The sequence below is a fragment of the Phalangium opilio genome, unplaced genomic scaffold (genome assembly GCF_054372755.1).
Source record: "Phalangium opilio isolate 3A_F unplaced genomic scaffold, DU_Popi_V2 ptg000017l_1, whole genome shotgun sequence".
NCBI classification, from domain to species: Eukaryota; Metazoa; Arthropoda; class Arachnida; order Opiliones; family Phalangiidae; genus Phalangium; species Phalangium opilio.
The window spans coordinates 11,460,243-11,481,232 of NW_028324151.1; the positions used below are offsets into that span (position 1 = coordinate 11,460,243).

A 20,990-nucleotide genomic window follows, 5' to 3' on the forward strand; every position below is an offset into this window, starting at 1 on the left:
TTCAGCACTTGGGAGGGAGACCATTTAGGAACAATGCTAGCCGTTGGCTTTTTCACTTTTGTTTTCTCTTTTAAATTACACCAGATATGAAAAAAGCAAACATTTTATTTTTGTTATTGTTTTAAAAAGATGCAGGAAGTTTAATTTGTCTAATTAATTTTAAATTCGAATTATTTACTAGTGCTCTCGGCGACTGCCATATCATGCTGAAGTTTAGCAGCTTCGAGCGCAGGCAGAACTTTGGAGGGACACCATTTAGGAACACTGCGTGCCGTTAGCTTTTTCATTTTTTTTTCTCTTTTAAATTCTACCAGATATGAATAAAGCAAACATATTTTATTTTTGTTATTGTTTAAAAAGATGCAGAAAGTTTAATTGGTTTAATTAATTTTAAGTTCGAATTTTTAACTAGTGCTCTCGGCAACGGCCATATCACGCGGGAAACAACGGTTCTCGTCCGATCATTGAAGTTAAGCAGCTTCGAGCGCTGGTAGAACTTGAGAGGGAGACCATTTAGGAACTCTGCGTGCCGTTGGCTTTTTCATTTTTGTTTTCTCTTTTAATTTCCACCACATATGAAAAAAGCAAACATTTTATTTTTGTTATTGTTTTAAAAAGATGCAGGAAGTTTAATTTGTCTAATTAATTTTAAATTCGAATTATTAACTAGTGCTCTCGGCAGCGGCCATATCACGCTGATAACACCGGTTCTCGTCCGCTCATTGAAGTTAAGCAGCTTCGAGCGCAGGCTGTACTTGGGAGGGAGACCGTTTAGGAACACTGCGTGCCGTTTCCTTTTTCACTTTTGTTATCTCTTTAAATTCCACCAGATATGAAAAAAGCAATCATTTTGTTTTTGATATTGTTTTAAAAAGATGCAGGAAGTTTAATTTGTCAAATTAATTTTAAGTTCGAATTAATAACTAGTGCTCTCGGCAACGGCCATATCACGCGGAAAACGCCGGTTCTCGTCCGACCATTGAAAATAAGCAGCTTCGAACGCAGGCAGAACTTTGGAGGAAGACCATTTAGGAACACTGCGTGCCGTTGGCTTTTTCATTTTTGTTTTCTCTTTTAAATTCTACCAGATATGAAAAAAGCAAACATATTTTATTTTTGTCATTGTTTTAAATGATGCAGGAAGTTCAATTTGTCTAATTAACTTTAAATTCGAATTATTAACTAGTGCTCTCGGCAACGGCCATATCAAGCGGGAAATACCTTTTCTCGTCCGACCATTGAAGTTAAGCAGCTTCGAACGCAGGCAGAACTTGGGAGGGAGACAATTTAGGAACACTGCGTGCCGTTGGCTTTTTCACTTTTGTTTTCTCTTTTAATTCCACAAGATATGATAAAAGCAAACATTTTATTTTTGTTATTGTTTTAAAAAGATGCAGGAAGTTTAATTTGTCTAATTAATTTTAAATTTGAATTATTTACTAGTACTCTCGGCGACTGCCATATCACGCTGAAAACAAAGGTTCTCGTCCGCTCATTGAAGTTTAGCAGCTTCGAGCGCAGGCAGAACTTTGGAGGGACACCATTTAGGAACACTGCGTGCCGTTAGCTTTTTCATTTTTTTTTCTCTTTTAAATTCTACCAGATATGAAAAAAGCAAACATTTTATTTTTGTTATTGTTTTAAAAAGATGCAGGAAGTTTAATTTGTCTAATTAATTTTAAATTCGAATTATTTACTAGTGCTCTCGGCGACTGCCATATCATGCTGAAGTTTAGCAGCTTCGAGCGCAGGCAGAACTTTGGAGGGACACCATTTAGGAACACTGCGTGCCGTTAGCTTTTTCATTTTTTTTCTCTTTTAAATTCTACCAGATATGAATAAAGCAAACATATTTTATTTTTGTTATTGTTTAAAAAGATGCAGAAAGTTTAATTGGTTTAATTAATTTTAAGTTCGAATTTTTAACTAGTGCTCTCGGCAACGGCCATATCACGCGGGAAACAACGGTTCTCGTCCGATCATTGAAGTTAAGCAGCTTCGAGCGCTGGTAGAACTTGAGAGGGAGACCATTTAGGAACTCTGCGTGCCGTTGGCTTTTTCATTTTTGTTTTCTCTTTTAATTTCCACCACATATGAAAAAAGCAAACATTTTATTTTTGTTATTGTTTTAAAAAGATGCAGGAAGTTTAATTTGTCTAATTAATTTTAAATTCGAATTATTAACTAGTGCTCTCGGCAGCGGCCATATCACGCTGATAACACCGGTTCTCGTCCGCTCATTGAAGTTAAGCAGCTTCGAGCGCAGGCTGTACTTGGGAGGGAGACCGTTTAGGAACACTGCGTTCCGTTTCCTTTTTCACTTTTGTTATCTCTTTAAATTCCACCAGATATGAAAAAAGCAATCATTTTGTTTTTGATATTGTTTTAAAAAGATGCAGGAAGTTTAATTTGTCAAATTAATTTTAAGTTCGAATTAATAACTAGTGCTCTCGGCAACGGCCATATCACGCGGAAAACGCCGGTTCTCGTCCGACCATTGAAAATAAGCAGCTTCGAACGCAGGCAGAACTTTGGAGGAAGACCATTTAGGAACACTGCGTGCCGTTGGCTTTTTCATTTTTGTTTTCTCTTTTAAATTCTACCAGATATGAAAAAAGCAAACATATTTTATTTTTGTCATTGTTTTAAATGATGCAGGAAGTTCAATTTGTCTAATTAACTTTAAATTCGAATTATTAACTAGTGCTCTCGGCAACGGCCATATCAAGCGGGAAATACCTTTTCTCGTCCGACCATTGAAGTTAAGCAGCTTCGAACGCAGGCAGAACTTGGGAGGGAGACAATTTAGGAACACTGCGTGCCGTTGGCTTTTTTACTTTTGTTTTCTCTTTTAATTCCACAAGATATGATAAAAGCAAACATTTTATTTTTGTTATTGTTTTAAAAAGATGCAGGAAGTTTAATTTGTCTAATTAATTTTAAATTTGAATTATTTACTAGTACTCTCGGCGACTGCCATATCACGCTGAAAACAAAGGTTCTCGTCCGCTCATTGAAGTTTAGCAGCTTCGAGCGCAGGCAGAACTTTGGAGGGACACCATTTAGGAACACTGCGTGCCGTTAGCTTTTTCATTTTTTTTTCTCTTAGAAATTCTACCAGATATGAAAAAAGCAAACATTTTATTTTTGTTATTGTTTTAAAAAGATGCAGGAAGTTTAATTTGTCTAATTAATTTTAAATTCGAATTATTTACTAGTGCTCTCGGCGACTGCCATATCATGCTGAAGTTTAGCAGCTTCGAGCGCAGGCAGAACTTTGGAGGGACACCATTTAGGAACACTGCGTGCCGTTAGCTTTTTCATTTTTTCTCTCTTTTAAATTCTACCAGATATGAATTAAGCAAACATATTTTATTTTTGATATTGTTTTAAAAAGATGCAGGAAGTTTAATTTGTTTAATTAATTTTAAGTTCGAATTTTTAACTAGTGCTCTCGGCAACGGCCATATCACGCGGAAAACAACGGTTCTCGTCCGATCATTGAAGTTAATCAGCTTCGAGCGCTGGTAGAACTTGGGAGGGAGACCATTTAGGAACTCTGCGTGCCGTTGGCTTTTTCATTTTTATTTCTCTTTTAATTTCCACCACATATGAAAAAAGCAAACATTTTATTTTTGTTATTGTTTTAAAAAGATGCAGGAACTTTAATTTGTCTAATTAATTTTATATTCGAATTATTAACTAATGCTCTCGGCAGCGGCCATATCACGCTGATAACACCGGTTCTCGTCCGCTCATTGAAGTTAAGCAGCTTCGAGCGCAGGCTGTACTTGGGAGGGAGACCGTTTAGGAACACTGCGTGCCGTTTCCTTTTTCACTTTTGTTATCTCTTTAAATTCCACCAGATATGAAAAAAGCAATCATTTTATTTTTGATATTGTTTTAAAAAGATGCAGGAAGTTTAATTTGTCTAATTAATTTTAAGTTCGAATTAATAACTAGTGCTCTCGGCAACGGCCATATCACGCGGAAAACGCCGGTTCTCGTCCGACCATTGAAAATAAGCAGCTTCGAACGCAGGCAGTACTTGGGAGGGAGACCATTTAGGAACACTGCGTGCCGTTGGCTTATTCACTTTTGTTTTCTCTTTTAAATTCCACCAGATATGAAAAAAGCAAACATTTTATTTTTGTTATTGTTTTAAAAAGATGCAGGAAGTTTAATTTGTCTAATTAATTTTAAATTCGAATTATTTACTAGTGCTCTCGGCGACTGCCATATCACGCTGAAAACAACGGTTCTCGTCCGCTCATTGAAGTTAAGCAGCTTCGAGCGCAGGCAGAACTTTGGAGGGAGACCATTTAGGAACACTGCGTGCCGTTGGCTTTTTCATTTTTGTTTTCTCTTTTAAATTCTACCAGATATGAAAAAAGCAAATATATTTTATTTTTGTTATTGTTTAAAAAGGTGCAGAAAGTTTAATTTGTCTAATTAATTTTAAGTTCGAATTAATAACTAGTGCTCTCGGCAACGGCCATATCAAGCGGGAAATACCTTTTCTCGTCCGACCATTGAAGTTAAGCAGCTTCGAACGCAGGCAGAACTTGGGAGGGAGACAATTTAGGAACACTGCGTGCCGTTGGCTTTTTCACTTTTGTTTTCTCTTTTAATTCCACAAGATATGAAAAAAGCAAACATTTTATTTTTGTTATTGTTTTAAATAGATGCAGGAAGTTTAATTTGTCTAATTAATTTTAAATTTGAATTATTTACTAGTGCTCTCGGCAACGGCCATATCATGCGGAAAACGCCGGTTCTCGTCCGACCATTGAAGTTTAGCAGCTTCGAACGCAGGCAGAACTTGGGAGGGAGACCATTTAGGAACACTGCGTGCCGTTGGCTTTTTCACTTTTGTTTTCTCTTTTAAATTCCACCAGATATGAAAAAAGCAAATATTTTATTTTTGTTATTGTTTTAAAAAGATGAGGGAAGTTTAATTTGTCTAATTAATTTTAAATTCGAATTATTTACTAGTACTCTCGGCGACTGCCATATCACGCTGAAAACAACGGTTCTCGTCCGCTCATTGAAGTGAAGCAGCTTCGAGCGCAGGCAGAACTTTGGAGGGAGACCAATTAGGAACACTGCGTGCCGTTGGCTTTTTCATTTTTGTTTTCTCTTTTAAATTCTACCAGATATGAAAAAAGCAAACATATTTTATTTTTGTCATTGTTTAAAAAGATGCAGGAAGTTTAATTTGTCTAATTAGTTTTAAATTCGAATTATTTACTAGTGCTCTCGACAACGGCCATATAACGATGAAAACACCGGTTCTGGTCCGATAATTGAAGATAAGCAGCTTCGAGCGCAGACAGTACTTCGGAGGGACACCATTTAGGAACACTGCGTGCCGTTGGCTTTTTCACTTTTGTTTTCTCTTTTAAATTCCAACAGATATGAAAAAAGCAAACATTTTATTTTTGTTATTGTTTTAAAAGATGCAGGAAGTTTAATTTGTCTAATTAATTTTAAATTCGAATTATTTACTAGTGCTCTTGGCGACTGCCGTATCACGCTGAAAACAACGGTTCTCGTACGCTCATTGAAGTTTAGCAGCTTCGAGCGCAGGCAGAACTTTGGAGGGACACCATTTAGGAACACTGCGTGCCGTTGGCTTTTTCATTTTTTAATTCTCTTTTAAATTCTACCAGATATGAAAAAAGCAAACATATTTTATTTTTGTTATTGTTTAAAAAGATGCAGAAAGTTTAATTTGTTTAATTAATTTTAAGTTCGAATTTTTAACTAGTGCTCTCGGCAACGGCCATATCACGCGGAAAAAACGGTTCTCGTCCGATCATTGAAGTTAAGCAGCTTCGAGCGCTGGTAGAACTTGAGAGGAAGACCATTTAGGAACTCTGCGTGCCGTTGGCTTTTTCATGTTTGTTTTCTCTTTTAATTTCCACCACATATGAAAAAAGCAAACATTTTATTTTTGTTATTGTTTTAAAAAGATGCAGGAAGTTTAATTTGTCTAATTAATTTTAAATTCGAATTATTTACTAGTGCTCTCGGCGACTGCCATATCACGCTGAAAACAACGGTTCTCGTCCGCTCATTGAAGTTAAGCAGCTTCGAGCGCAGGCAGAACTTTGGAGGGAGACCATTTAGGAACACTGCGTGCCGTTGGCTTTTTCATTTTTGTTTTCTCTTTTAAATTCTACCAGATATGAAAAAAGCAAATATATTTTATTTTTGTTATTGTTTAAAAAGGTGCAGAAAGTTTAATTTGTCTAATTAATTTTAAGTTCGAATTAATAACTAGTGCTCTCGGCAACGGCCATATCAAGCGGGAAATACCTTTTCTCGTCCGACCATTGAAGTTAAGCAGCTTCGAACGCAGGCAGAACTTGGGAGGGAGACAATTTAGGAACACTGCGTGCCGTTGGCTTTTTCACTTTTGTTTTCTCTTTTAATTCCACAAGATATGAAAAAAGCAAACATTTTATTTTTGTTATTGTTTTAAATAGATGCAGGAAGTTTAATTTGTCTAATTAATTTTAAATTTGAATTATTTACTAGTGCTCTCGGCAACGGCCATATCATGCGGAAAACGCCGGTTCTCGTCCGACCATTGAAGTTTAGCAGCTTCGAACGCAGGCAGAACTTGGGAGGGAGACCATTTAGGAACACTGCGTGCCGTTGGCTTTTTCACTTTTGTTTTCTCTTTTAAATTCCACCAGATATGAAAAAAGCAAATATTTTATTTTTGTTATTGTTTTAAAAAGATGAGGGAAGTTTAATTTGTCTAATTAATTTTAAATTCGAATTATTTACTAGTACTCTCGGCGACTGCCATATCACGCTGAAAACAACGGTTCTCGTCCGCTCATTGAAGTGAAGCAGCTTCGAGCGCAGGCAGAACTTTGGAGGGAGACCAATTAGGAACACTGCGTGCCGTTGGCTTTTTCATTTTTGTTTTCTCTTTTAAATTCTACCAGATATGAAAAAAGCAAACATATTTTATTTTTGTCATTGTTTAAAAAGATGCAGGAAGTTTAATTTGTCTAATTAGTTTTAAATTCGAATTATTTACTATTGCTCTCGACAACGGCCATATAACGATGAAAACACCGGTTCTGGTCCGATAATTGAAGATAAGCAGCTTCGAGCGCAGACAGTACTTCGGAGGGACACCATTTAGGAACACTGCGTGCCGTTTGCTTTTTCACTTTTGTTTTCTCTTTTAAATTCCAACAGATATGAAAAAAGCAAACATTTTATTTTTGTTATTGTTTTAAAAGATGCAGGAAGTTTAATTTGTCTAATTAATTTTAAATTCGAATTATTTACTAGTGCTCTTGGCGACTGCCGTATCACGCTGAAAACAACGGTTCTCGTACGCTCATTGAAGTTTAGCAGCTTCGAGCGCAGGCAGAACTTTGGAGGGACACCATTTAGGAACACTGCGTGCCGTTGGCTTTTTCATTTTTTAATTCTCTTTTAAATTCTACCAGATATGAAAAAAGCAAACATATTTTATTTTTGTTATTGTTTAAAAAGATGCAGAAAGTTTAATTTGTTTAATTAATTTTAAGTTCGAATTTTTAACTAGTGCTCTCGGCAACGGCCATATCACGCGGAAAAAACGGTTCTCGTCCGATCATTGAAGTTAAGCAGCTTCGAGCGCTGGTAGAACTTGAGAGGGAGACCATTTAGGAACTCTGCGTGCCGTTGGCTTTTTCATTTTTGTTTTCTCTTTTAATTTCCACCACATATGAAAAAAGCAAACATTTTATTTTTGTTATTGTTTTAAAAAGATGCAGGAAGTTTAATTTGTCTAATTAATTTTAAATTCAAATTATTAACTAGTGCTCTCGGCAGCGGCCATATCACGCTGATAACACCGGTTCTCGTCCGCTCATTGTAGTTAAGCAGCTTCGAGCGCAGGCTGTACTTGGGAGGGAGACCGTTTAGGAACACTGCGTGCCGTTTCCTTTTTCACTTTTGTTATCTCTTTAAATTCCACCAGATATGAAAAAAGCAATCATTTTATTTTTGATATTGTTTTAAAAAGATGCAGGAAGTTTAATTTGTCTAATTAATTTTAAGTTCGAATTAATAACTAGTGCTCTCGGCAACGGCCATATCACGCGGAAAACGCCGGTTCTCGTCCGACCATTGAAAATAAGCAGCTTCGAACGCAGGCAGAACTTTGGAGGAAGACCATTTAGGAACACTGCGTGCCGTTGGCTTTTTCATTTTTGTTTTCTCTTTTAAATTCTACCAGACATGAAAAAAGCAAACATATTTTATTTTTTTCATTGTTTTAAATGATGCAGGAAGTTCAATTTGTCTAATTAACTTTAAATTCGAATTATTAACTAGTGCTCTCGGCAACGGCCATATCAAGCAGGAAATACCTTTTCTCGTCCGACCATTGAAGTTAAGCAGCTTCGAACGCAGGCAGAACTTGGGAGGGAGACAATTTAGGAACACTGCGTGCCGTTGGCTTTTTCACTTTTGTTTTCTCTTTTAATTCCACAGGATATGAAAAAAGCAAACATTTTATTTTTGTTATTGTTTTAAATAGATGCAGGAAGTTTAATTTGTCTAATTAATTTTAAATTCGAATTAGTTACTAGTGCTCTCGGCGACTGCCATATCACGCTGAAAACAACTGTTCTCGTCCGCTCATTGAAGTTAAGCAGCTTCGAGCGCAGGCAGAACTTTGGAGGGAGACCAATTAGGAACACTGCGTGCCGTTGGCTTTTCATTTTTGTTTTCTCTTTTAAATTCTACCAGATATGAAAAAAGCAAACATATTTTATTTTTGTTATTGTTTAAAAAGACGCAGAAAGTTTAATTTGTCTAATTAATTTTAAGTTCGAATTATTAACTAGTGCTCTCGGCGACTGCCATATCACGCTGAAAACATCGGTTCTCGTCCGCTCATTGAAGTTAAGCAGCTTTGAGCGCAGGCAGAACTTTGGAGGGAGACAATTTAGGAACACTGCGTGCCGTTGGCTTTTTCATTTTGTTTTCTCTTTTAATTTCCACCACATATGAAAAAAGCAAACATTTTATTTTTGTTATTGTTTTAAAAAGATGCAGGAAGTTTAATTTGTCTAATTAATTTTAAATTCAAATTATTAACTAGTGCTCTCGGCAGCGGCCATATCACGCTGATAACACCGGTTCTCGTCCGCTCATTGTAGTTAAGCAGCTTCGAGCGCAGGCTGTACTTGGGAGGGAGACCGTTTAGGAACACTGCGTGCCGTTTCCTTTTTCACTTTTGTTATCTCTTTAAATTCCACCAGATATGAAAAAAGCAATCATTTTATTTTTGATATTGTTTTAAAAAGATGCAGGAAGTTTAATTTGTCTAATTAATTTTAAGTTCGAATTAATAACTAGTGCTCTCGGCAACGGCCATATCACGCGGAAAACGCCGGTTCTCGTCCGACCATTGAAAATAAGCAGCTTCGAACGCAGGCAGAACTTTGGAGAAAGACCATTTAGGAACATTGCGTGCCGTTGGCTTTTTCATTTTTGTTTTCTCTTTTAAATTCTACCAGACATGAAAAAAGCAAACATATTTTATTTTTGTCATTGTTTTAAATGATGCAGGAAGTTCAATTTGTCTAATTAACTTTAAATTCGAATTATTAACTCGTGCTCTCGGCAACGGCCATATCAAGCGGGAAATACCTTTTCTCGTCCGACCATTGAAGTTAAGCAGCTTCGAACGCAGGCAGAACTTGGGAGGGAGACAATTTAGGAACACTGCGTGCCGTTGGCTTTTTCACTTTTGTTTTCTCTTTTAATTCCACAAGATATGAAAAAAGCAAACATTTTATTTTTTTTATTGTTTTAAATAGATGCAGGAAGTTTAATTTGTCTAATTAATTTTAAATTCGAATTAGTTACTAGTGCTCTCGGCGACTGCCATATCACGCTGAAAACAACTGTTCTCGTCCGCTCATTGAAGTTAAGCAGCTTCGAGCGCAGGCAGAACTTTGGAGGGAGACCAATTAGGAACACTTCGTGCCGTTGGCTTTTTCATTTTTGTTTTCTCTTTTAAATTCTACCAGATATGAAAAAAGCAAACATATTTTATTTTTGTTATTGTTTAAAAAGACGCAGAGAGTTTAATTTGTCTAATTAATTTTAAGTTCGAATTATTAACTAGTGCTCTCGGCGACTGCCATATCACGCTGAAAACATCGGTTCTCGTCCGCTCATTGAAGTTAAGCAGCTTTGAGCGCAGGCAGAACTTTGGAGGGAGACAATTTAGGAACACTGCGTGCCGTTGGCTTTTTCATTTTGTTTTCTCTTTTAAATTCTACCAGATATGAAAAAAGAAAACATATTTTATTTTTGTCATTGTTTAAAAAGATGCAGGAAGTTTAATTTGTCTAATTAATTTTAAATTCGAATTATTTACTAGTGCTCTCGGCGACGGCCATATCACGCTGAAAACAACGGTTCTCGTCCGATCATTGAAGCTAAGCAGCTTCGAGCGCAGGCAGTACTTGGGAGGGAGACCATTTAGGAACACTGCGTGCCGTTGGCTTATTCACTTTTGTTTTCTCTTTTAAATTCCACCAGATATGAAAAAAGGAAACATTTTATTTTTGTTATTTTTTAAAAAAGATGAGGGATGTTTAATTTGTCTAATTAATTTTAAATTTGACTTATCAACTAGAGCTCTCGGCAACGGCCATATCACGATGAAAACACCGGTTCTGGTCCGATCATTGAAGATAAGCAGCTTCGAGCGCAGACAGTACTTGGGAGGGACACCATTTAGGAACACTGCGTGCCGTTGGCTTTTTCATTTTTGTTTTCTCTTTTAAATTCTACCAGATATGAAAAAAGCAAATATATATTTTATTTTTGTTATTGTTTAAAAAGGTGCAGAAAGTTTAATTTGTCTAATTAATTTTAAGTTCGAATTAATAACTAGTGCTCTCGGCAACGGCCATATCACGCGGAAAACGCCGGTTCTCGTCCGACCATTGAAAATAAGCAGCTTCGAACGCAGGCAGAACTTTGGAGGAAGACCATTTAGGAACACTGCGTGCCGTTGGCTTTTTCATTTTTGTTTTCTCTTTTAAATTCTACCAGATATGAAAAAAGCAAACATATTTTATTTTTGTCATTGTTTTAAATGATGCAGGAAGTTCAATTTGTCTAATTAACTTTAAATTCGAATTATTAACTAGTGCTCTCGGCAACGGCCATATCAAGCGGGAAATACCTTTTCTCGTCCGACCATTGAAGTGAAGCAGCTTCGAGCGCAGGCAGAACTTGGGAGGGAGACAATTTAGTAACACTGCGTGCCGTTGGCTTTTTCACTTTTGTTTTCTCTTTAAATTCCACAAGATATGAAAAAAGCAAACATTTTATTTTTGTTATTGTTTTAAAAAGATGCAAGAAGTTTAATTTGTTTAATTAATTTTAAGTTCGAATTTTTAACTAGTGCTCTCGGCAACGGCCATATCACGCGGAAAAAACGGTTCTCGTCCGCTCATTGAAGTTAAGCAGCTTCGAGCGCAGGCAGAACTTTGGAGGGAGACAATTTAGGAACACTGCGTGCCGTTGGCTTTTTCATTTTGTTTTCTCTTTTAATTTCCACCACATATGAAAAAAGCAAACATTTTATTTTTGTTATTGTTTTAAAAAGATGCAGGAAGTTTAATTTGTCTAATTAATTTTAAATTCAAATTATTAACTAGTGCTCTCGGCAGCGGCCATATCACGCTGATAACACCGGTTCTCGTCCGCTCATTGTAGTTAAGCAGCTTCGAGCGCAGGCTGTACTTGGGAGGGAGACCGTTTAGGAACACTGCGTGCCGTTTCCTTTTTCACTTTTGTTATCTCTTTAAATTCCACCAGATATGAAAAAAGCAATCATTTTATTTTTGATATTGTTTTAAAAAGATGCAGGAAGTTTAATTTGTCTAATTAATTTTAAGTTCGAATTAATAACTAGTGCTCTCGGCAACGGCCATATCACGCGGAAAACGCCGGTTCTCGTCCGACCATTGAAAATAAGCAGCTTCGAACGCAGGCAGAACTTTGGAGGAAGACCATTTAGGAACACTGCGTGCCGTTGGCTTTTTCATTTTTGTTTTCTCTTTTAAATTCTACCAGACATAAAAAAAGCAAACATATTTTATTTTTGTCATTGTTTTAAATGATGCAGGAAGTTCAATTTGTCTAATTAACTTTAAATTCGAATTATTAACTAGTGCTCTCGGCAACGGCCATATCAAGCGGGAAATACCTTTTCTCGTCCGACCATTGAAGTTAAGCAGCTTCGAACGCAGGCAGAACTTGGGAGGGAGACAATTTAGGAACACTGCGTGCCGTTGGCTTTTTCACTTTTGTTTTCTCTTTTAATTCCACAAGATATGAAAAAAGCAAACACTTTATTTTTGTTATTGTTTTAAATAGATGCAGGAAGTTTAATTTGTCTAATTAATTTTAAATTCGAATTAGTTACTAGTGCTCTCGGCGACTGCCATATCACGCTGAAAACAACTGTTCTCGTCCGCTCATTGAAGTTAAGCAGCTTCGAGCGCAGGCAGAACTTTGGAGGGAGACCAATTAGGAACACTTCGTGCCGTTGGCTTTTTCATTTTTGTTTTCTCTTTTAAATTCTACCAGATATGAAAAAAGCAAACATATTTTATTTTTGTTATTGTTTAAAAAGACGCAGAAAGTTTAATTTGTCTAATTAATTTTAAGTTCGAATTATTAACTAGTGCTCTCGGCGACTGCCATATCACGCTGAAAACATCGGTTCTCGTCCGCTCATTGAAGTTAAGCAGCTTTGAGCGCAGGCAGAACTTTGGAGGGAGACAATTTAGGAACACTGCGTGCCGTTGGCTTTTTCATTTTGTTTTCTCTTTTAAATTCTACCAGATATGAAAAAAGAAAACATATTTTATTTTTGTCATTGTTTAAAAAGATGCAGGAAGTTTAATTTGTCTAATTAATTTTAAATTCGAATTATTTACTAGTGCTCTCGGCGACGGCCATATCACGCTGAAAACAACGGTTCTCGTCCGATCATTGAAGCTAAGTAGCTTCGAGCGCAGGCAGTACTTGGGAGGGAGACCATTTAGGAACACTGCGTGCCGTTGGCTTTTTCACTTTTGTTTTCTCTTTTAAATTCCACCAGATATGAAAAAAGCAAACATTTTATTTTTGTTATTGTTTTAAAAAGATGCAGGAAGTTTAATTTGTCTAATTAATTTTAAATTCGAATTATTTACTAGTGCTCTCGGCGACTGCCGTATCACGCTGAAAACAACGGTTCTCGTACGCTCATTGAAGTTTAGCAGCTTCGAGCGCAGGCAGAACTTTGGAGGGACACCATTTAGGAACACTGCGTGCCGTTGGCTTTTTCATTTTTTAATTCTCTTTTAAATTCTACCAGATATGAAAAAAGCAAACATATTTTATTTTTGTTATTGTTTAAAAAGATGCAGAAAGTTTAATTTGTTTAATTAATTTTAAGTTCGAATTTTTAACTAGTGCTCTCGGCAACGGCCATATCACGCGGAAAACAACGGTTCTCGTCCGCTCATTGAAGTTAAGCAGCTTCGAGCGCAGGCTGTACTTGGGAGGGAGACCGTTTAGGAACACTGCGTGCCGTTTCCTTTTTCACTTTTGTTATCTCTTTAAATTCCACCAGATATGAAAAAAGCAATCATTTTATTTTTGATATTGTTTTAAAAAGATGCAGGAAGTTTAATTTGTCTAATTAATTTTAAGTTCGAAATAATAACTAGTGCTCTCGGCAACGGCCATATCACACGGAAAACGCCGGTTCTCTTCCGACCATTGAAAATAAGCAGCTTCGAACGCAGGCAGAACTTTGGAGGAAGACCATTTAGGAACACTGCGTGCCGTTGGCTTTTTCATTTTTGTTTTCTCTTTTAAATTCTACCAGACATGAAAAAAGCAAACATATTTTATTTTTGTCATTGCTTTAAATGATGCAGGAAGTTCAATTTGTCTAATTAACTTTAAATTCGAATTATTAACTAGTGCTCTCGGCAACGGCCATATCAAGCGGGAAATACCTTTTCTCGTCCGACCATTGAAGTTAAGCAGCTTCGAACGCAGGCAGAACTTGGGAGGGAGACAATTTAGGAACACTGCGTGCCGTTGGCTTTTTAACTTTTGTTTTCTCTTTTAATTCCACAAGATATGAAAAAAGCAAACATTTTATTTTTGTTATTGTTATAAAAAGATGCAGGAAGTTTAATGTGTCTAATTAATTTTAAATTCGAATTATTTACTAGTGCTCTCGGCGACTGCCATATCACGCTGAAAACAACGGTTCTCGTCCGCTCATTGAAGTTAAGCAGCTTCGAGCGCAGGCAGAACTTTGGAGGGAGACCATTTAGGAACACTGCGTGCCGTTGGCTTTTTCATTTTTGTTTTCTCTTTTAAATTCTACCAGATATGAAAAAAGCAAACATATTTTATTTTTGATATTGTTTAAAAAGATGCAGAAAGTTTAATTTGTCTAATTAATTTTTAGTTCGAATTATTAACTAGTGCTCTCGGCAACGGCCATATCACGCGGAAAACACCGGTTCTCGTCCAACCATTGAAGTTAAGCAGCTTCGAGCGCAGGCAGAACTTTGGAGGGAGACCATTTAGGAACACTACGTGCCGTTGGCTTTTTCATTTTTGTTTTCTCTTTTAATTTCCACCACATATGAAAAAAGCAAACATTTTATTTTTGTTATTGTTTTAAAAAGATGCAGGAAGTTTAATTTGTCTAATTAATTTTAAATTCGAATTATTAACTAGTGCTCTCGGCAGCAGCCATATCACGCCGAAAACAACGGTTCTCGTCTGATCATTGAAGTTAAGCAGCTTCGAGCGAAGGCAGAACTTGGGAGGGAGACCATTTAGGTACTCTGCTTGCCGTTGGCTTTTTCACTTTTGTTTTCTCTTTTAAATTACACCAGATATGAAAAAAGCAAACATTTTATTTTTGTTATTGTTATAAAAAGATGCAGGAAGTTTAATGTGTCTAATTAATTTTAAATTCGAATTATTTACTAGTGCTCTCGGCGACTGCCATATCACGCTGAAAACAACGGTTCTCGTCCGCTCATTGAAGTTAAGCAGCTTCGAGCGCAGGAAAAACTTTGGAGGGAGACCATTTAGGAACACTGCGTGCCGTTGGCTTTTTCATTTTTGTTTTCTCTTTTAAATTCTACCAGATATGAAAAAAGCAAACATATTTTATTTTTGATATTGTTTAAAAAGATGCAGAAAGTTTAATTTGTCTAATTAATTTTTAGTTCGAATTATTAACTAGTGCTCTCGGCAACGGCCATATCACGCGGAAAACACCGGTTCTCGTCCAACCATTGAAGTTAAGCAGCTTCGAGCGCAGGCAGAACTTTGGAGGGAGACCATTTAGGAACACTACGTGCCGTTGGCTTTTTCATTTTTGTTTTCTCTTTTAATTTCCACCACATATGAAAAAAGCAAACATTTTATTTTTGTTATTGTTTTAAAAAGATGCAGGAAGTTTAATTTGTCTAATTAATTTTAAATTCGAATTATTAACTAGTGCTCTCGGCAGCAGCCATATCACGCCGAAAACAACGGTTCTCGTCTGATCATTGAAGTTAAGCAGCTTCGAGCGAAGGCAGAACTTGGGAGGGAGACCATTTAGGTACTCTGCTTGCCGTTGGCTTTTTCATTTTTGTTTTCTCTTTTAATTTCCACCACATATGAAAAAAGCAAACATTTTAATTTTGTTATTGTTTTAAAAAGATGCAGGAAGTTTAATTTGTCTAATTAATTTTAAATTCCAATTATTTACTAGTGCTCTCGGCGACTGCCATATCACGCTGAAAACAACGGTTCTCGTCCGCTCATTGAAGTTAAGCAGCTTCGAGCGCAGGAAAAACTTTGGAGGGAGACCATTTAGGAACACTGCGTGCCGTTGGCTTTTTCATTTTTGTTTTCTCTTTTAAATTCTACCAGATATGAAAAAAGCAAACATATTTTATTTTTGTTATTGTTTAAAAAGATGCAGAAAGTTAAATTTGTCTAATTAATTTTAAGTTCGAATTATTAACTAGTGCTCTTGGCAACGGCCATATCACGCGGAAAACACCGGTTCTCGTCCAACCATTGAAGTTAAGCAGCTTCGAGCGCAGGCAGAACTTTGGAGGGAGACCATTTAGGAACACTGCGTGGCGTTGGCTTTTTCATTTTTGTTTCCTCTTTTAAATTCTACCAGATACGAAAAAAGCAAACATATTTTATTTTTGTCATTATTTAAAAAGATGCAGGAAGTTTAATTTGTCTAATTAACTTTAAATTCGAATTATTAACTAGTGCTCTCGGCAACGGCCATATCAAGCGGGAAATACCTTTTCTCGTCCGACCATTGAAGTTAGCAGCTTCGAACGCAGGCAGAACTTGGGACGAGACCATTTAGGAACAATGCGTGCCGTTGGTTTTTCACTTTTGTTTTCTCTTTTAAATTACACCAGATATGAAAAAAGCAAACATTTTATTTTTGTTATTGTTATAAAAAGATGCAGGAAGTTTAATGTGTCTAATTAATTTTAAATTCGAATTATTTACTAGTGCTCTCGGCGACTGCCATATCACGCTGAAAACAACGGTTCTCGTCCGCTCATTGAAGTTAAGCAGCTTCGAGCGCAGGAAAAACTTTGGAGGGAGACCATTTAGGAACACTGCGTGCCGTTGGCTTTTTCATTTTTGTTTTCTCTTTTAAATTCTACCAGATATGAAAAAAGCAAACATATTTTATTTTTGTTATTGTTTAAAAAGATGCAGAAAGTTAAATTTGTCTAATTAATTTTAAGTTCGAATTATTAACTAGTGCTCTTGGCAACGGCCATATCACGCGGAAAACACCGGTTCTCGTCCAACCATTGAAGTTAAGCAGCTTCGAGCGCAGGCAGAACTTTGGAGGGAGACCATTTAGGAACACTGCGTGCCGTTGGCTTTTTCATTTTTGTTTTCTCTTTTAAATTCTACCAGATACGAAAAAAGCAAACATATTTTATTTTTGTCATTATTTAAAAAGATGCAGGAAGTTTAATTTGTCTAATTAACTTTAAATTCGAATTATTAACTAGTGCTCTCGGCAACGGCCATATCAAGCGGGAAATACCTTTTCTCGTCCGACCATTGAAGTTAGCAGCTTCGAACGCAGGCAGAACTTGGGACGAGACCATTTAGGAACAATGCGTGCCGTTGGTTTTTCACTTTTGTTTTCTCTTTTAAATTACACCAGATATGAAAAAAGCAAACATTTTATTTTTGTTATTGTTATAAAAAGATGCAGGAAGTTTAATGTGTCTAATTAATTTTAAATTCTAATTATTTACTAGTGCTCTCGGCGACTGCCATACTATGCTGAAAACAAAGGTTCTCGTTCGCTCATTGAAGTTTAGCAGCTTCGAGCGCAGGCAGGACTTTGGAGGGACACCATTTAGGAACACTGCGTGCCGTTGGCTTTTTCACTTTTCTTTTCTCTTTTAAATTCCACCAGATATGAAAAAAGCAAATATTTTATTTTTGTTATTGTTTTAAAAAGATGCAGCAAGTTTAATTTGTCTAATTAATTTTAAGTTCGAATTAATAACTAGTGCTCTCGGCAACGGCCATATCACGCGGAAAACGGCGGTTCTCGTCCGACCATTGAAAATAAGCAGCTTCGAACGCAGGCAGAACTTTGGAGGAAGACCATTTAGGAACACTGCGTGCCGTTGGCTTTTTCATTTTTGTTTTCTCTTTTAAATTCTACCAGATATGAAAAAAGCAAACATATTTTATTTTTGTCATTGTTTTAAATGATGCAGGAAGTTCAATTTGTCTAATTAACTTTAAATTCGAATTATTAACTGGTGCTCTCGGCAACGGCCATATCAAGCGGGAAATACCTTTTCTCGTCCGACCATTGAAAATAAGCAGCTTCGAACGCAGGCAGAACTTTGGAGGAAGACCATTTAGGAACACTGCTTGCCGTTGGCTTTTTCACTTTTGTTTTCTCTTTTAATTCCACAAGATATGAAAAAAGCAAACATTTTATTTTTGTTATTGTTTTAAAAAGATACAGGAAGTTTAATTTGTCTAATTAATTTTAAATTTGAATTATTTACTAGTGCTCTCGGCAACGGCCATATCATGCGGAAAACGCCGGTTCTCGTCCGACCATTGAAGTTTAGCAGCTTCGAACGCAGGCAGAACTTGGGAGGGAGACCATTTAGGAACACTGCGTGCCGTTGGCTTTTTCACTTTTGTTTTCTCTTTTAAATTCCACCAGATATGAAAAAAGCAAATATTTTATTTTTGTTATTGTTTTAAAAAGATGAGGGAAGTTTAATTTGTCTAATTAATTTTAAATTCGAATTATTTACTAGTACTCTCGGCGACTGCCATATCACGCTGAAAACAACGGTTCTCGTCCGCTCATTGAAGTGAAGCAGCTTCGAGCGCAGGCAGAACTTTAGAGGGAGACCAATTAGGAACACTGCGTGCCGTTGGCTTTTTCATTTTTGTTTTCTCTTTTAAATTCTACCAGATATGAAAAAAGCAAACATATTTTATTTTTGTCATTGTTTAAAAAGATGCAGGAAGTTTAATTTGTCTAATTAGTTTTAAATTCGAATTATTTACTAGTGCTCTCGACAACGGCCATATCACGATGAAAACACCGGTTCTGGTCCGATAATTGAAGATAAGCAGCTTCGAGCGCAGACAGTACTTGGGAGGGACACCATTTAGGAACACTGCGTGCCGTTGGCTTTTTCACTTTTGTTTTCTCTTTTAAATTCCAACAGATATGAAAAAGGCAAACATTTTATTTTTGTTATTGTTTTAAAAGATGCAGGAAGTTTAATTTGTCTAATTAATTTTAAATTCGAATTATTTACTAGTGCTCTTGGCGACTGCCGTATCACGCTGAAAACAACGGTTCTCGTACGCTCATTGAAGTTTAGCAGCTTCGAGTGCAGGCAGAACTTTGGAGGGACACCATTTAGGAACACTGCGTGCCGTTGGCTTTTTCATTTTTTAATTCTCTTTTAAATTCTACCAGATATGAAAAAAGCAAACATATTTTATTTTTGTTATTGTTTAAAAAGATGCAGAAAGTTTAATTTGTTTAATTAATTTTAAGTTCGAATTTTTAACTAGTGCTCTCGGCAACGGCCATATCACGCGGAAAAAACGGTTCTCGTCCGATCATTGAAGTTAAGCAGCTTCGAGCGCTGGTAGAACTTGGGAGGGAGACCATTTAGGAACTCTGCGTGCCGTTGGCTTTTTCATTTTTGTTTTCTCTTTTAATTTCCACCACATATGAACAAAGCAAACATTTTATTTTTGTTATTGTTTTAAAAAGATGCAGGAAGTTTAATTTGTCTAATTAATTTTAAATTCAAATTATTAACTAGTGCTCTCGGCAGCGGCCATATCACGCTGATAACACCGGTTCTCGTCCGCTCATTGTAGTTAAGCAGCTTCGAGCGCAGGCTGTACTTGGGAGGGAGACCGTTTAGGAACACTGCGTGTCGTTTCCTTTTTCACTTTTGTTATCTCTTTAAATTCCACCAGATATGAAAAAAGCAATCATTTTATTTTTGATATTGTTTTAAAAAGATGCAGGAAGTTTAATTTGTCTAATTAATTTTAAGTTCGAATTAATAACTAGTGCTCTCGGCAACGGCCATATCACGCGGAAAACGGCGGTTCTCGTCCGACCATTGAAAATAAGCAGCTTCGAACGCAGGCAGAACTTTGGAGGAAGACCATTTAGGAACACTGCGTGCCGTTGGCTTTTTCATTTTTGTTTTCTCTTTTAAATTCTACCAGATATGAAAAAAGCAAACATATTTTATTTTTGTCATTGTTTTAAATGATGCAGGAAGTTCAATTTGTCTAATTAACTTTAAATTCGAATTATTAACTGGTGCTCTCGGCAACGGCCATATCAAGCGGGAAATACCTTTTCTCGTCCGACCATTGAAAATAAGCAGCTTCGAACGCAGGCAGAACTTTGGAGGAAGACCATTTAGGAACACTGCTTGCCGTTGGCTTTTTCACTTTTGTTTTCTCTTTTAATTCCACAAGATATGAAAAAAGCAAACATTTTATTTTTGTTATTGGTTTAAAAAGATACAGGAAGTTTAATTTGTCTAATTAATTTTAAATTTGAATTATTTACTAGTGCTCTCGGCAACGGCCATATCATGCGGAAAACGCCGGTTCTCGTCCGACCATTGAAGTTTAGCAGCTTCGAACGCAGGCAGAACTTGGGAGGGAGACCATTTAGGAACACTGCGTGCCGTTGGCTTTTTCACTTTTGTTTTCTCTTTTAAATTCCACCAGATATGAAAAAAGCAAATATTTTATTTTTGTTATTGTTTTAAAAAGATGAGGGAAGTTTAATTTGTCTAATTAATTTTAAATTCGAATTATTTACTAGTACTCTCGGCGACTGCCATATCACGCTGAAAACAACGGTTCTCGTCCGCTCATTGAAGTGAAGCAGCTTCGAGCGCAGGCAGAACTTTAGAGGGAGACCAATTAGGAACACTGCGTGCCGTTGGCTTTTTCATTTTTGTTTTCTCTTTTAAATTCTACCAGATATGAAAAAAGCAAACATATTTTATTTTTGTCATTGTTTAAAAAGATGCAGGAAGTTTAATTTGTCTAATTAGTTTTAAATTCGAATTATTTACTAGTGCTCTCGACAACGGCCATATCACGATGAAAACACCGGTTCTGGTCCGATAATTGAAGATAAGCAGCTTCGAGCGCAGACAGTACTTGGGAGGGACACCATTTAGGAACACTGCGTGCCGTTGGCTTTTTCACTTTTGTTTTCTCTTTTAAATTCCAACAGATATGAAAAAGGCAAACATTTTATTTTTGTTATTGTTTTAAAAGATGCAGGAAGTTTAATTTGTCTAATTAATTTTAAATTCGAATTATTTACTAGT

The 20,990-nt window shown here is 36.5% G+C and overlaps 17 pseudogenes; all 17 read left to right on the forward strand.

Moving 5' to 3' along the window:
• The first annotated feature begins 677 nt into the window (after positions 1–677).
• On the forward strand, positions 678–796 carry LOC149703772 (5S ribosomal RNA; annotated as a pseudogene).
• Positions 797–2,195: 1,399 nt separating this feature from the next.
• On the forward strand, positions 2,196–2,314 carry LOC149703773 (5S ribosomal RNA; annotated as a pseudogene).
• A 1,399-nt stretch (positions 2,315–3,713) lies between these two features.
• On the forward strand, positions 3,714–3,832 carry LOC149703774 (5S ribosomal RNA; annotated as a pseudogene).
• A 138-nt stretch (positions 3,833–3,970) lies between these two features.
• On the forward strand, positions 3,971–4,089 carry LOC149703775 (5S ribosomal RNA; annotated as a pseudogene).
• Positions 4,090–7,840: 3,751 nt separating this feature from the next.
• On the forward strand, positions 7,841–7,959 carry LOC149703776 (5S ribosomal RNA; annotated as a pseudogene).
• Positions 7,960–9,128: 1,169 nt separating this feature from the next.
• On the forward strand, positions 9,129–9,247 carry LOC149703777 (5S ribosomal RNA; annotated as a pseudogene).
• Positions 9,248–10,418: 1,171 nt separating this feature from the next.
• On the forward strand, positions 10,419–10,537 carry LOC149703778 (5S ribosomal RNA; annotated as a pseudogene).
• Positions 10,538–10,676: 139 nt separating this feature from the next.
• On the forward strand, positions 10,677–10,795 carry LOC149703779 (5S ribosomal RNA; annotated as a pseudogene).
• Positions 10,796–11,709: 914 nt separating this feature from the next.
• On the forward strand, positions 11,710–11,828 carry LOC149703780 (5S ribosomal RNA; annotated as a pseudogene).
• Positions 11,829–12,999: 1,171 nt separating this feature from the next.
• Positions 13,000–13,118, forward strand: LOC149703781 (5S ribosomal RNA; annotated as a pseudogene).
• Positions 13,119–13,516: 398 nt separating this feature from the next.
• LOC149703782 (5S ribosomal RNA) lies at positions 13,517–13,635 on the forward strand (annotated as a pseudogene).
• Positions 13,636–14,548: 913 nt separating this feature from the next.
• On the forward strand, positions 14,549–14,667 carry LOC149703783 (5S ribosomal RNA; annotated as a pseudogene).
• Positions 14,668–15,323: 656 nt separating this feature from the next.
• On the forward strand, positions 15,324–15,442 carry LOC149703784 (5S ribosomal RNA; annotated as a pseudogene).
• A 1,429-nt stretch (positions 15,443–16,871) lies between these two features.
• LOC149703785 (5S ribosomal RNA) lies at positions 16,872–16,990 on the forward strand (annotated as a pseudogene).
• Positions 16,991–18,676: 1,686 nt separating this feature from the next.
• On the forward strand, positions 18,677–18,795 carry LOC149703786 (5S ribosomal RNA; annotated as a pseudogene).
• Positions 18,796–19,449: 654 nt separating this feature from the next.
• On the forward strand, positions 19,450–19,568 carry LOC149703787 (5S ribosomal RNA; annotated as a pseudogene).
• A 1,171-nt stretch (positions 19,569–20,739) lies between these two features.
• LOC149703788 (5S ribosomal RNA) lies at positions 20,740–20,858 on the forward strand (annotated as a pseudogene).
• The last annotated feature ends 132 nt before the right edge of the window (positions 20,859–20,990 follow it).